Source organism: Dreissena polymorpha, chromosome 10 (assembly GCF_020536995.1).
Source record: "Dreissena polymorpha isolate Duluth1 chromosome 10, UMN_Dpol_1.0, whole genome shotgun sequence".
NCBI lineage: Eukaryota > Metazoa > Mollusca > Bivalvia > Myida > Dreissenidae > Dreissena > Dreissena polymorpha.
The window spans coordinates 9979548-9993306 of NC_068364.1; positions in this window are offsets into that span (position 1 = coordinate 9979548).

Consider the following 13759-nt stretch of genomic DNA (forward strand, 5'->3'; position numbering starts at 1 on the left):
TCAACGGGACGTAGTTCTTAAGATGAATTCCATTTTATTTGTGTTTGTTCATGTTACCGTTTTCTACGGCAAAAAATCATTAAACGTTTTTATTTCATGAATCCATCGGTTGTTAAGTTCCATAGTTTATTAACATCAACTTGTAAATTTGAAATATTAAACGTATGTAAATATCTAAAGGAAGCATTAACTGTACGAAATGCTATTTTAAATACCACTACTTGAATTAATAGGTTGACTTGCTTGTAAAAAGTGTTTGTATCGCTTTGCAGTCACTGATATTATTTGTAATAGTTTGTCCTTACTGCCTTTAAAACTATTATGTTTCTCATTGTAAAAATCGTTATTGTTCTCTGTACTTATTTTGTCTAGAAATGTCATTTTATTGAATTTAGTTCTGAAATGTCATTTAACTTACTAATATATATAAATGATTATATTGATTTGGTTACCTACTATAGTATACTGATTCGTGACATTATTTTATTTATAATTATATGTATTAAAGACGATGTACTTATGTATAAGTCTTAATAAACTGTCTGTTCTGTTCTGTTTGTTTCTTATTCCGTGTTGTTAATGGCTTAACTTCGAAATAATAATTTCATATACTTACTATTATTTTTAAAAGTTATGATAATATGGTAAAATTAAAGCCCAACGTGATAAATTATGTAAAAGATCATATCAAAAGATTAACCGGATTATTATTAGATGAGCTGTAAGCACTAAATTGCGAGGAGGTGTGTGCTCATTGATTCATGGCCGGCGTGCCTCGGGCTTGGAAGGCACATGTTTAAGTATTAGAAACGCGTAATACATTTGGGAAAGGTTCCATTCTCTGACCGCAAAGGAAAGTTGGTCAGCTCATTTTTAACTTGTATGTAGACTTAAAATTGTTTTTGTAAATAATACATAAAAACAACCAATACATGCGATGTAACATTTTGTTTAGTGCGTACGTTTGCACAAATAATATCATATAAAGATAATCATACCTTAAGAGTTCTTTGTTTTATGTAACGGCGTAAGTTTATGCAAAATGTATTGCAAATGTAAGAAATAGTTCAACCCGAACAAATGAAGTTTATTATCAGAACGTTTTTATCGAAGACAAACGGTTATAAGAGCGTATCTATAGCATGACAAGTCTGTGGACGTTTTAAATAAGTAATGAATATTGTAAATCAAATAGGTTTAATAGTTATTATGCCAAAATAACTCACAAAGTCGTTCATTAAAATAAAACTAACAGGTAAATTACACTAATGAAAAGTAATACAAAATAATCTAAATTAAACATTAACATTTATTTGTTTAACGTTAAATAATAGATGCATTATCGTTCTACAATTTTGTCATTTACAAAAAAAAATATACGGAATTGAAGAATTTAATAAAAGTAATGTTTGGTTGTGTAACTATATAAAACCGATCAACACATGTAACGTATTGTTTGGATATCTTACCGACTTTTATTGGCGGATCATCGGCCATCTTAATATAGCATTTCTCTCGCAGAGATTCGAACCATTCCAACAACTTTCAGGAAAACTTCCAACATTAGGAAAATAGCCATCGCCTTCTTTAGTGTCAAATTGCTTTGTTGTACTATGAACGAAGATTCCTCCACGAGTGTTTATGTCTTCAGCAATCAAGCCATTTATTATAATGTGAAAATATTGAGTGTTTCAATTAAATATGTATAAGTAAAGTATAAGTGTGTGTAAGTAAAATAATGTGTTTAAACATTAGTTCAGCTGTATTCACTTTATGTCGCCTAGTTAAGTTTACCAACACCAATATTTATTAACAAATGTAAGGAAAATACAGCGTGAATACATTTTTTTTTACCTTTTACATATAACAAAAAGGTAATCAATGTTAAAATGACAACGGTTAGCGGGCTTTATTTACTTATCACTTTTTCATACAGTTAATAAACTCATCTGCTATGACGTTATTTTTATGTCACTTAAATTTAAATGAGTAATTATGTTGTGAGCACATAAAACCCCCAGGGCTTTTGCATTGACCGTTGACTATGTTGACCCCAGTTTTATTAATGTTTGTGCATTTTTATGTACGTTTGTGTCTAGTCTAGTGCATTTGTTTTGTGTCACACAGTTTGATAATCGGTTATTTATAATAAATAAAGGACTTCATTGCATGATACGGTATTTGTCTCCATCTGTTGCAGCTGAAGATTCACTTTTTGCGTATTTGGTGATTTGTCACTTTGTTTGCATGAATGACACAGTTTTGCACTGCCGTTTTAAGTTAAATGTAACTTTCCTTATTTCTGTATTGTGGTCAGTTGTTTGTGTTTATCATTCGTTAATCCCAAAAGCTTGTTGTTTCTTACTATGTAACCATGAGCGCCCATTGGTATGTTAAGAAAATAAATAATGGAGTACGCAAAAAGTTACCGACCGTACTTTGATGTTTCAATTACATTATCATTACTTCCGATGGCTCGGAAAGTATTAGTAATAAACTGTTCGATGTATGAAATTAAAAAACATAAAACGATAAATTATGTACCAGACGCTGACAAAGGAGAAATATAATTTTGACTTATGAGTAAATACTGTAAGATTATTGCTAATTATGCGCAGAGTTATTGTTTTGTCTTTCACTAAGTTTTCTAGAAGATTGATGTTCATAGAGACAATGTGCTCTGCCTCGGCTGGGAATTCCACACACAATATCTTTATTAAATCTCCTAGGAAAGAAATATGAGCGTCGTTATCCATATATTTACATCTGATGGTATTTATAAAGAAACTAATGGAAGATCTAAATCAAAGAAGAATCAGGTCGCTGGTCAAAATATTGTCGAAAACTGGTGTCTTTTATTTCTTATGTTATGTATCCCAAGAAATGTTTATTAAGCGTATAAATTATATTTAGCAATATATGCACCGTTTCATTCTGATTTTGCTTTAAATTTAATTGATTGTAGTACTTTTCACCTAGGTAATATGGTAAAATACAACATAATATGATTGATTCAATCAATAAATTGCAGACATATTATATTTCAATGAGCCAAAACTAGAATGCGCTCTAGATTAAATTGAAAATATACACGTTTTCTGCATTATCAAATTCAAGGTCCGTGTAGAGCAATGTAAAATTGTGTGTATAGTGTATAGAAATATTGTTCGTTTTATGAATTAAAGTTTCAATGTGTGCAATGGATCTATATCAAATATCTTATATTTAAAATCCATGAGCTCTACAACTGTTGATACCATATATAAATATGAACGATGCGTCATGCCGATATATGAGATATGTCAACATATGAGAGTGACATTTCTTTAATAAAACTTTTAAAAATTAAGATATCTAGCAATATGAATCTCCTCCATGGTAAAACAAAAACTAAAAGGGTCTTAGATATATTTCGCTTATGAGACATCGAACGCGTTTATCGACAGGGTCTTGTCTTAAGGAGTAAAATTGTATTATAAAGCCAATACATTTCACTCAGACATCTTACCGAACACAAATTGTATGTCCACTTCTCCTCTTATTTGATTTGCAGTATTATTTATATGAATATAATTCCACAGTAGAATTACTTTCCCGCAACACAAAATCATTTCGCATGTAGACGATATTAAAAAATTTGCATTTTATTTGCAATTGTTCTTAAAATTCACATACCTCTTCCTTCTTGTTTTTGAATACGAATAAATTAATGGTAAGTCTATGAAATATCAATATACAAACAAAGTACATATTTCATGTACGTATTTAGAACCAAAGAAAACAAACGATACATCTATTACTTTATTTAATAAACATTAACTAAACCGAGTCACCTAGTTCACGCTATAGCGTCTTTATTATATATCGATTATTTTACTGGCCGCGAACGCCGGTCAGAACAAAAGGTAGTCGTGAAGACGCAGCGATGACCTGTATATAAACTCTGACATTTACACACACTAACCGCGAAAGTCCTCCGCGAGGGACGTTAAACGGGGGTGCAGTGTATCGGTGCTGTACACCGGGCACTTAAAAGAACCAGGGGCGCCTCTGGAATCGGGGCGCCCTCTGTATCCCGCTCGAACCCCCACTAACACCTCTTGGGGCGGAGTGCACAAAAACCACACACAAACTATAAGGAATTAACATTAATGCCAATAAGGATAATGATAATCTAGAGATAATAGGAATACTGCAAAAACCATTTTGATAAAAGGCAAACCACAACATAATCCATTAAAAAAAAAAAAAAAAAAAAAAAAAGCATCTAGTCACATTAAGGTCTCATTGGCCATCGTGCTACGATGTATAATATGACCTTATTTTCTCCCCTGAAGGGTCACAGGGGCAGGTCGATACATCTGTAGTCGAGAAGACGCTGGACGACCTGTAAATAAACCTCAAATACACACACACACACACTAACCGCGAACTGACGAAGGTGTAGAATCTACGCACAAATTGTATTGATGTGAGGGGTTGAGTGTAAACCTGTTCTATCTATCATGCCTTTGCTTAAGAGATAAAATTGTTTCATGCTGATCACGCAGTAAAACACTGTTAGAAAGATGCGACCATGTTTCCAATGTTCTGATAGTATTCTCAAATCAGCCAATGGACTAAATAAAGTGTATTCATTCGTGGGTAGCCGCGGGCATTTTTACGAATGTAACCTTAAGGTCACCTAAGGTCAAAAGTGACGTTAAACAGCTATGCCGAAAAAATAAAGCTTATCGTTCGCACTTATATAGTTACTTATATAGTTTCCAAGACTTTGGGGAAAGCAACAATATACTTAAGTTAAAACATGTTAGAGATACTTCAACCATAAATTACTTCTAGTTCGTACTGCTGAATTACTCAATTATGGAAGGCTGCAACAGCGTCAATTCGTATTAACCGCAAATGACTTATAAATACGTTGCAAACTGTGTTTTAACATGTTTTGATGTTATTCGTGTAAAACTACATTTGAAACATTTCATCTTCATAGGTCAAAGGAAAAGCTCACGGTACGCCAAAACGGATGTTTGTAATACACATGACTGAAGATTGAACATTAAAGGGATGGTCAACCAGAATGCTATATATCACGAAAAAAAGAAAAGTTCTAAAATACCGTATTTTTGTACAAATATTAGTTTATATTGATTAAAATATCACGACTGGTATATTACATTACTTGAAACAAGAAATATCTTTAAAAAAGATATACGGCGTTGATTGTGGTCGATGTTTATGAACTATCAAAAGTTATCTCTACGAGATAAAAAGTAGCGGATGCCTTTTTTCTGCGCAGTTCTTAGCTACATCACAAGCAAATCAATTACGGGGTGTTGCGCCAGATTTCGTGGCTTATTTTGTTTTATGTGATATTATTACTCAAATATCTATATTTACAGAATAGAAAAACACAAGAAACATGAAAATAAACGAGTGCATATAGGTCAGCCGGCAATACTCGAATCTTATTTAATTGCATTATTATAGTACAGTGAATTATTGTGCTCATGCTTAATAAACTGGTCTAAATGGATAACTATTTCTAATTAATTTTATCAAAATTGGTCCTTATCATGCAAATATTGAAAACATATTAAAAATCGATGATTGACATACCACAATAATATCGCCGAATATCTTTATTTAGTATCTTTCTGATCAAAACAGACTTCAAGCGCACAAAGTTTACGAGACGGCGTTTATATAAAGATTTCTGCAACTGACCGCAAACTGACCTTGATACCTTGCGGATTGGAATGCAATGCATTAAAGTTAAGTAACAATTCTGCTGCTGAAACGACGGCTTGTTTACGCCAACTGTAACGACCAAGGCAACAGCTGTGCCTAAAATATTGATATATCGACAAAGCGACTAAACGAACTATTTACTCCATTAGACAAAAAAGCATAGATTCCAATTTTTTCCTTCAATGAAAAGATCGCAACCCCTTCTGCGAACTCCGGTGATGAACTGTATATAAACTCTGACTTTCACACACCGGCCGCGAATTGACCCGAAACCTCGCGGGTTGAAATGCAATGCAAGTAAGTACTAAATATGAGAATACAGCCTTTAATATAAACGCTTTTGCGCTGGTAATTCTCTGAAAATAAAAGGTGAACGCACAAACTGCATTTATGTCGAAAATTGATTGTAAAACTGTTCTATCTATTGAACCTTTTCATTAGAGATAAAATTGTTTCATGCAGTAAAACAGTGTTACAAAGACGCGGATATGTTTCCAATGTTCTGGTGTTATACTCAAATCAGCCAATGGAATAAATGAAGTGTATTCATTCGTACCTAGCCGCGGGAAATTTTATTTGAATATTATTGGACACTTACAAAGGTCAAGTCAGGGTGAAAAGCTGGCTTAATACAGCTTACGCCGAAAAAGTTTTCATATTTTCAGTATATTCGGCAATAAAATTTTACTGAGTATGTCTTCCAGGTAATATGGAGAGTTCTGTTGTTGTCGTTATATTTTGTGAAACTACGAGGATTGCTTATATAAAGAACAAAATACATTGTTATTGTGTGCGGAAGGATGGCCGAGTGGTTTATACGGGAGACTTTTTAATCCAGGACCCCAGGGGTCAGTGGCTCGAGCCCTGTTGAGAGTTTCATTTTTTAAATTTTATTCCCATATTTTACTGGAGATTTTTAGATCCAATGTTAAATTTATCATTATAAAGCATTTGATGACGGTATTTTAGAACTTTTTTTTCGTCAATCTGGTTGACTGTACCTTTAAGAATAATTGATAGGTAAGAGGTATTTTCGGAAATTACCAACTGTCCTAATTAAACCTCGAGACGATAGTGATTAATACACAAAATCGTACATAACTCGTCAGTTTTTTTAAGTTATAAAAAATACATATGTTAAAATATTTTAGTATATATTACATCATTCCTTTGCAAAATGCATTTACACATGCGTTTTCTATACACCAATACAGTATCAAGCTTTAAATGACATCGGCTTCATTCGTCAATATTAAGCGAACTAATAAAAAAAGACGTCATACGTATTGGTAGATAAAGAGCAAATCAATATCACATTAAAAAAACGCACGCGTGTTTGTGAATATATAATATTTAAAATTCTACTGCGTTTTGTCATACGAGGGATGAGCAAAAATTACCAACTACAAGTATAAAGCACCTACTTCACTTTATATCTTATTTAAATCGACAGATTGACATTCAACTTTTTATCTTGTCAAGAAATGGTTGTCAATGGTAGCACCAGACATTCCGGTGAATTTTTGTATGAATATCTACTACTGGGGAGAAAATGTATTGTGATGTTTAGAATGTAAATACTGTGAGATGCATGCGATCAGTGGCTGAAGCAATTCATTCATATTAAAGTCGCTCTCTATTTATAATTACAACTATGAATTTTATATTTGAATAATTCTGAGGATTGATACGGATGCAATATGGTGACGTACGCCAATCATAACCGATATTTAAACGTATTTCACATTAACATATCGAAAAACAGGAATACTAAGACTCCAGAAACATAGTTTCTACAATTTATGTGTAAACTATATGTACTGTAGTAAAAAAAGGATGTATTAAGTTTAATTCTATCTAAACAAACCACACAAATCAAGTGTTGAAAAAAGTCGAAGGTCAGGGTGGTTGAGAATAGTTTGGGAAACGTGAGGCATGAATAGAATACACTTGCATTAGCCGCATGCTTCTAAAAATATTGTTGTTACCAAAATATCAACTAGATTTAATTAAATTTAGTAAATATCTGATGTCGTGGTTGACTGTATATTGCCAAACTCCCTTCGAAATATCTGTACGCGGTAATATATGAAGACAGTCTTGGAAAATACTAGTTTCATTAAGACACTATCGCATGTAATCGTCTCTAACGCAGAGTGCCATAAATGTTCGTGGTTTCAATTAAGACAAGGTCGCCAATTTATTGAAGCACTAGTTTTTATGGTAAATTGTATTTCAGAACTATGCCTCACTCTCGACGGTATTTGTCCCCATGATTCCCAGCAAGCGGATAAAGTTATCTGGTGATGTAAAAAGTAATAACGCTATTTATATTTGGACATCAGCACTTTAATTTAAACGAGTTTTTTTTAATAACCAAGATGTTTTGCTAAGATGTTTACGCAAATTCAGAGATCATCGACATTTCATTTCGGAATATTAGCTCAAATACCACCTGCTCCAAATTACATTGGTAGATTTTCAGCTGCAATATTATGATCGATGCGCTGTATCTCATAATATACTGAGTAGAAAAGAAATGTATTTATTCTTCTTAAACGTGGAATAAAACGGTATATTGAAATATTTGAACGTTACTACATGTAATTAAAAAACAATTAAGGACTCATCACATTGCAGCATACATACTATTGTAATAACTGACGGAAAACGAAACGTCCAACGCTGTATACTAGTTATATATATCGAACTATTTACATTGAATATAGGTTATTTCTATCACAGGTGTTTAGCGTGTGGCTATATATATATATGTGTGTGTGTTTTTATAGTTAAAACATGTTTTTTTATATTGACTTTTCGTTATAATTTGATTATTTTCATTCAAAATGATGTTTTTTTAAAATTAAAATCATAGCCACACGCTAACCAGCTATTCACCTGTGGTTTTAATGGTCGAAATGTAATCGTGATGTTTATTTAAAAAATATGCTCGTATTATTTGAGACGTTAATTACGATGTGAACCATGGATGATCTGTAGCCAACTTCTAAAGCGGCTTTTAATTTTCTAGCTCATTAGTTTTACTGTAAGCTTCCGCTCGATCTGCCTTGCGAAAGCGTTATGGTGTTTCATGCATGACTTTTGCTGTCCGCAAATTAAAGCTCCTTTAGAACATTGCACGCAAAAAACAAATCATTCTTCGCCGCATTGACTGCTTAATTGAGAAAGATAGACAATTGTATATCAGATTATACAAAAATATGATTTCTAAAAAGCTAACCATGTAAAGAAGTGCACTATGTATAATAGATAAGCTGGTCTGCAAAGACATAACACATCACATTAATGTATGTTGTCTATATCGTTTTTAATTATTTTACTTTTAATCGCGTTTTTAAGCAAGAATTTTTGCTGGAAAATTTTACTGCTACGTCTTAAATTCGTTTAAAAAAAGCACCTCTTGAAAAATCAGTAATATTACCGATGTGTTTAAATACACGTAATAGAGTATGTATCATTACACTGAACGAGATTCCATTCCATGAAACACATACATAATGATGCAAAAAGGTTTAAAAAATCGCATAACAGAAGTATGTTTTAAATTAAGCAAAAAACCCAGAAAATGATATTCAGATCAGTGTTGTATTATTAAAAAAAACAATCAATTTTGCTTTACTGTTCCAGGTTATGACATTTATACAGAAAAAAATAGTTTATTGTCCAGACATAATATGTGGAGAATATTTTAACGCTTTGCATCATACATGAGCACTTGCATTGTTACGTTATAAATTGTTCGTGTTGTGTTTGTTTCTTATTCCGTGTTGTGAATGGCTTTACTTCGAATTAACAATCAATTTCAAATACTAGCTGTTAGTTTTAAGTTATAATAATATGATAAAATGAAAGCCCAACGTGATAAATTATGTAAAAGATCGTATCAAAAGATTAACCGGATTAATATTAGATGGGCTGTAAGCACTAAATTGCGAGGAGTTGTGTGCTCATAGATTCATGGCAGGCGTGCCTCGTGCTTTGAAGGCACATGTTTAAGTATTAGAAACGCGTTATACATTTGGGAAAGGTCCCATTCTCTGACCGCAAAGGAAAGTAGGTCAGCTCATTTTAAACTTATATGTAGACTTGAAAATTGTATTTGTTAATAATAAATACAAACAGCCAATACATGCGATGTAACATTTTGATGGGTGTGTACGTTTGCACAAATAATATCAGAAATAGATTATTATACCTTAAAAGTTCTTGGTTTTGTTTAACGGCGTACTTTAAGGCCAAATGTATTGCAAATGTAAGTAATAGTTCAACCCGAACAAATGCAATTTTTATCATAACGTTTTTATCGAAGAATGTTTATTGTCATATGAACAAATGGTTATAAGAGTGTATCGTTTGAAATAAGTAATGAATATTGTAAATCCAATAAGTTTAATAGTTAGTATGCCCAAAATAACTCAAAATGGCGTTCATTAAAATAAAATTAACAGGTTAATTACACTAATGAAAAGTAATACAAAATAATCTAAACATTATCATTTATTTGTTTAACGTTGAATAATAGATACATTATCTTTCTACAATTTTGTCATTTACAACAAAGAATATATGGAACTGAAGAATTTAATAAAAGTGATGTTTGGTTGTGTAACTCTAAAAAACCGATCAACACATGCTACGTATTTTTTGGATATCTTACCGACTTTTATTGGCGGATCATCGGCCATCTTAAGATAACATTTCTTTCGCAGAGATTCGAACCATTCCAACAAACTTTCAGGAAAACTTCCAACATTAGGCAAAAAGCCATCGCCTTCGTTGATGTCTGTCTTCTTTGATATACTAGAAGTCGTACTATGAACGAAGATTCCTCCATGCGTGTTTATGTCTTCAACAATCAAGCCATTCATTATAATGTGAAAATATTAGGTTTCAATTAAATAAATATACGTTAAGTATAAGTGTGTGTAAGTAAAATAAGCGTTTAAACATTACTTCAGCTGTATTCACTTTATGTCGCCTAGTTTAGTTTACCAACACCAATATATATTAACAATTGTAAGTAAACTACAGCGTGAAAACATTTTTTTTACCTTTTACAAATAACAAAAAGGTTATCAATGTTTAAATGACAACGGTCAACGGGCTTTATTCCAATTTGAATGAACTTAGACCATATTACTTATCACTTTTTCATACAGTTAATAAACTCATCACCTATTTTTAAATCATCGCAATACGCATCCTGTAGAATGATATGAGAACATGAGATGAATTAACATCTCGTAAATATGTAGTTCAATATTCGCCAATAGAACCGCATAACATATAAAGATCCATGAGTCCTGTCTGTAACACAGCGACATGACAAATAGAGACTTCCAATTACCATTATTCCAGGGACAGAGAACAGATCTCCTTTTCTGATATCAAACGCTTCTAAGAGAGCTCTATCGTAAAAAGTAACATTGTTTAATGCTTGCGATTTCATTCCCTATTGAGTAACGGGTCGTTAACACCGAAGACAAATTATAAACCAGATAAATAGTTCTTATGAACGGCATGGAAGACCTGCGACGTACACATCTTGTTGGCTGTCGTTAGAAATAGAATTGAACGAAACATGTTTAAAGCTTTATTCTTTTCACAGCTTTAAAAAAAGTTCTTGTTTATAAACAATTGCATGCTTTCATTGGAATGAATGTTAAGTAACGTAATGGTCGTACATAAACATGAAACAATTCACATGAATTCTCTTTTCGTAAATCATTAATGTTTGTAGTATCTTTTAATAATCATTTAAGGTACTACATCAAATATATAATAAGTAATATACATGCTCGAAATATTCTGACGTCCAATCTTTTAACTACCGCCCCTACTTTGATAATTGAGATAAATATCCGATGTTACCTCGTAAACACGGATATTGTCAAAGATATAGGTGATGAGTTTATTAACTGTATGAAAAAGTGATAAGTAATATGGTCTAAGTTCATTCAAATTGGAATAAAGCCCGTTGACCGTTGTCATTTAAACATTGATAACCTTTTTGTTATTTGTAAAAGGTAAAAAAAATGTTTTCACGCTGTAGTTTACTTACAATTGTTAATATATATTGGTGTTGGTAAACTAAACTAGGCGACATAAAGTGAATACAGCTGAAGTAATGTTTAAACGCTTATTTTACTTACACACACTTATACTTAACGTATATTTATTTAATTGAAACCTAATATTTTCACATTATAATGAATGGCTTGATTGTTGAAGACATAAACACGCATGGAGGAATCTTCGTTCATAGTACGACTTCTAGTATATCAAAGAAGACAGACATCAACGAAGGCGATGGCTTTTTGCCTAATGTTGGAAGTTTTCCTGAAAGTTTGTTGGAATGGTTCGAATCTCGTCAAGCATTCAAGCAACTTTCTACTGCATACATTTAGCGAAACGGTGACGGCTTACATTAACGAAGACGCCATATAACCGTTCGACATGTATCACTTCCATGTATTCTTACAGTGTGTATGTTAATAGAACAGAACGTGTACTTTTTAGTGCAATATGTGATACTAAAACGTAAATTAAGTTATTCGCTATATATGAAGCATGTTTCTGCCGTTTATTTTAAATAATATATTTGTACATAATAACGATGTATCACCTAATTTCTTTAAAATCATAGCATTTGACGTATCACGTCACGTCAGTCAGCATGAAACTGCAAAAAACTGTAAACAAAATGTAAACAAACATAACATGAAATCATAGGTGATAACATCTTTCGTGATGGAGTCAAATTGTAATGTCAATGGTGTTCCTCGAAAATAAACCGCCAATACTATAGTTCAATAATCGATTTCAAGGAACATTTTTACTTAAAACGGGTTAAACATATTGACGTAGAACAAAAGCAAAACGTTAATTATTTATCAGAACGAAGTTCAAATTTGTATAATGACAAAATGGGTTAAGTTATATCTACACTGTGTACGTACTGACAAAATAGGATAATATGCAAGCATGGTCCTTTCCTTGAACTGTATTAGTTTAATTTAAACCTATTTATTTTAGCTCGATTGCATAGAAAGTAATTCCTACTTATTTGAAATGCTCTCGAGTCCGTTTCCTGGGCCTAGAACCAGTACTTGGTGTCTATATGGGAGATCGAAAGAACGCTCCCACAGCGGGGATCGAACCCGTGACCTCCCGGTCGCTAGGCGGACACCATATCCATTACACCACGGCGATCTTCACTTTGAACTGTATAATAAAAAGGTATGAACAAAACTACAGAACATCATGGATGGAAAGGAATTTAATGATCCTAGGTAGGGAGATTTCCTTAAAGTTCGGAAACGTTACTAGGATATATAATGTTAAATGTATATTCTATAATAATCGAAACGAGGGCAAGCAGTTTTCATAAGATATTGTTTCAGGCATTTAAGAAATAAACGTATTCATTTCAAGTTGGTTGTTTTGCTGACTGATTACTACCATGTTAGACAAAATATATAAACGTAAAATCCAAGACTATCGAAACTTCATGAAAGGAAGGTAGCTCAAGTCCCACCTGCTCTGGATTGTTACCTGTAAAAACACAAAATCGTTTAATTGAAACAATTACTTAAATTGTTTCACAATGTGATATATTATTTGTTTACGAATGTTGTATGATCAATTAAACTGCACATCGATAAGGTGACTAAAACCAAAAATACTGCTATACCACAGTGACAAGCATTGTTAATTATGTCGACTGTTACCATGAATTGTGAAATCGCTTAGCTAAATTCCTGATTGCTTTATTCGCTATGTCCATCCTAAAGTGTTGTTCAGTCTAACCTTACCAGATACAAAGTAATAATTAACCTTTAAATATTTACGGACCAGTCATTAGCAATATATACAAGCTATGTTCTGTTGTGTGCTTTTTAATTGTTTTATATTTGATTCTGAGAACTTTATGTTGACAATGCAGACCTTTTCTTATTAAAACACAATATTTTTAATCTTGTTA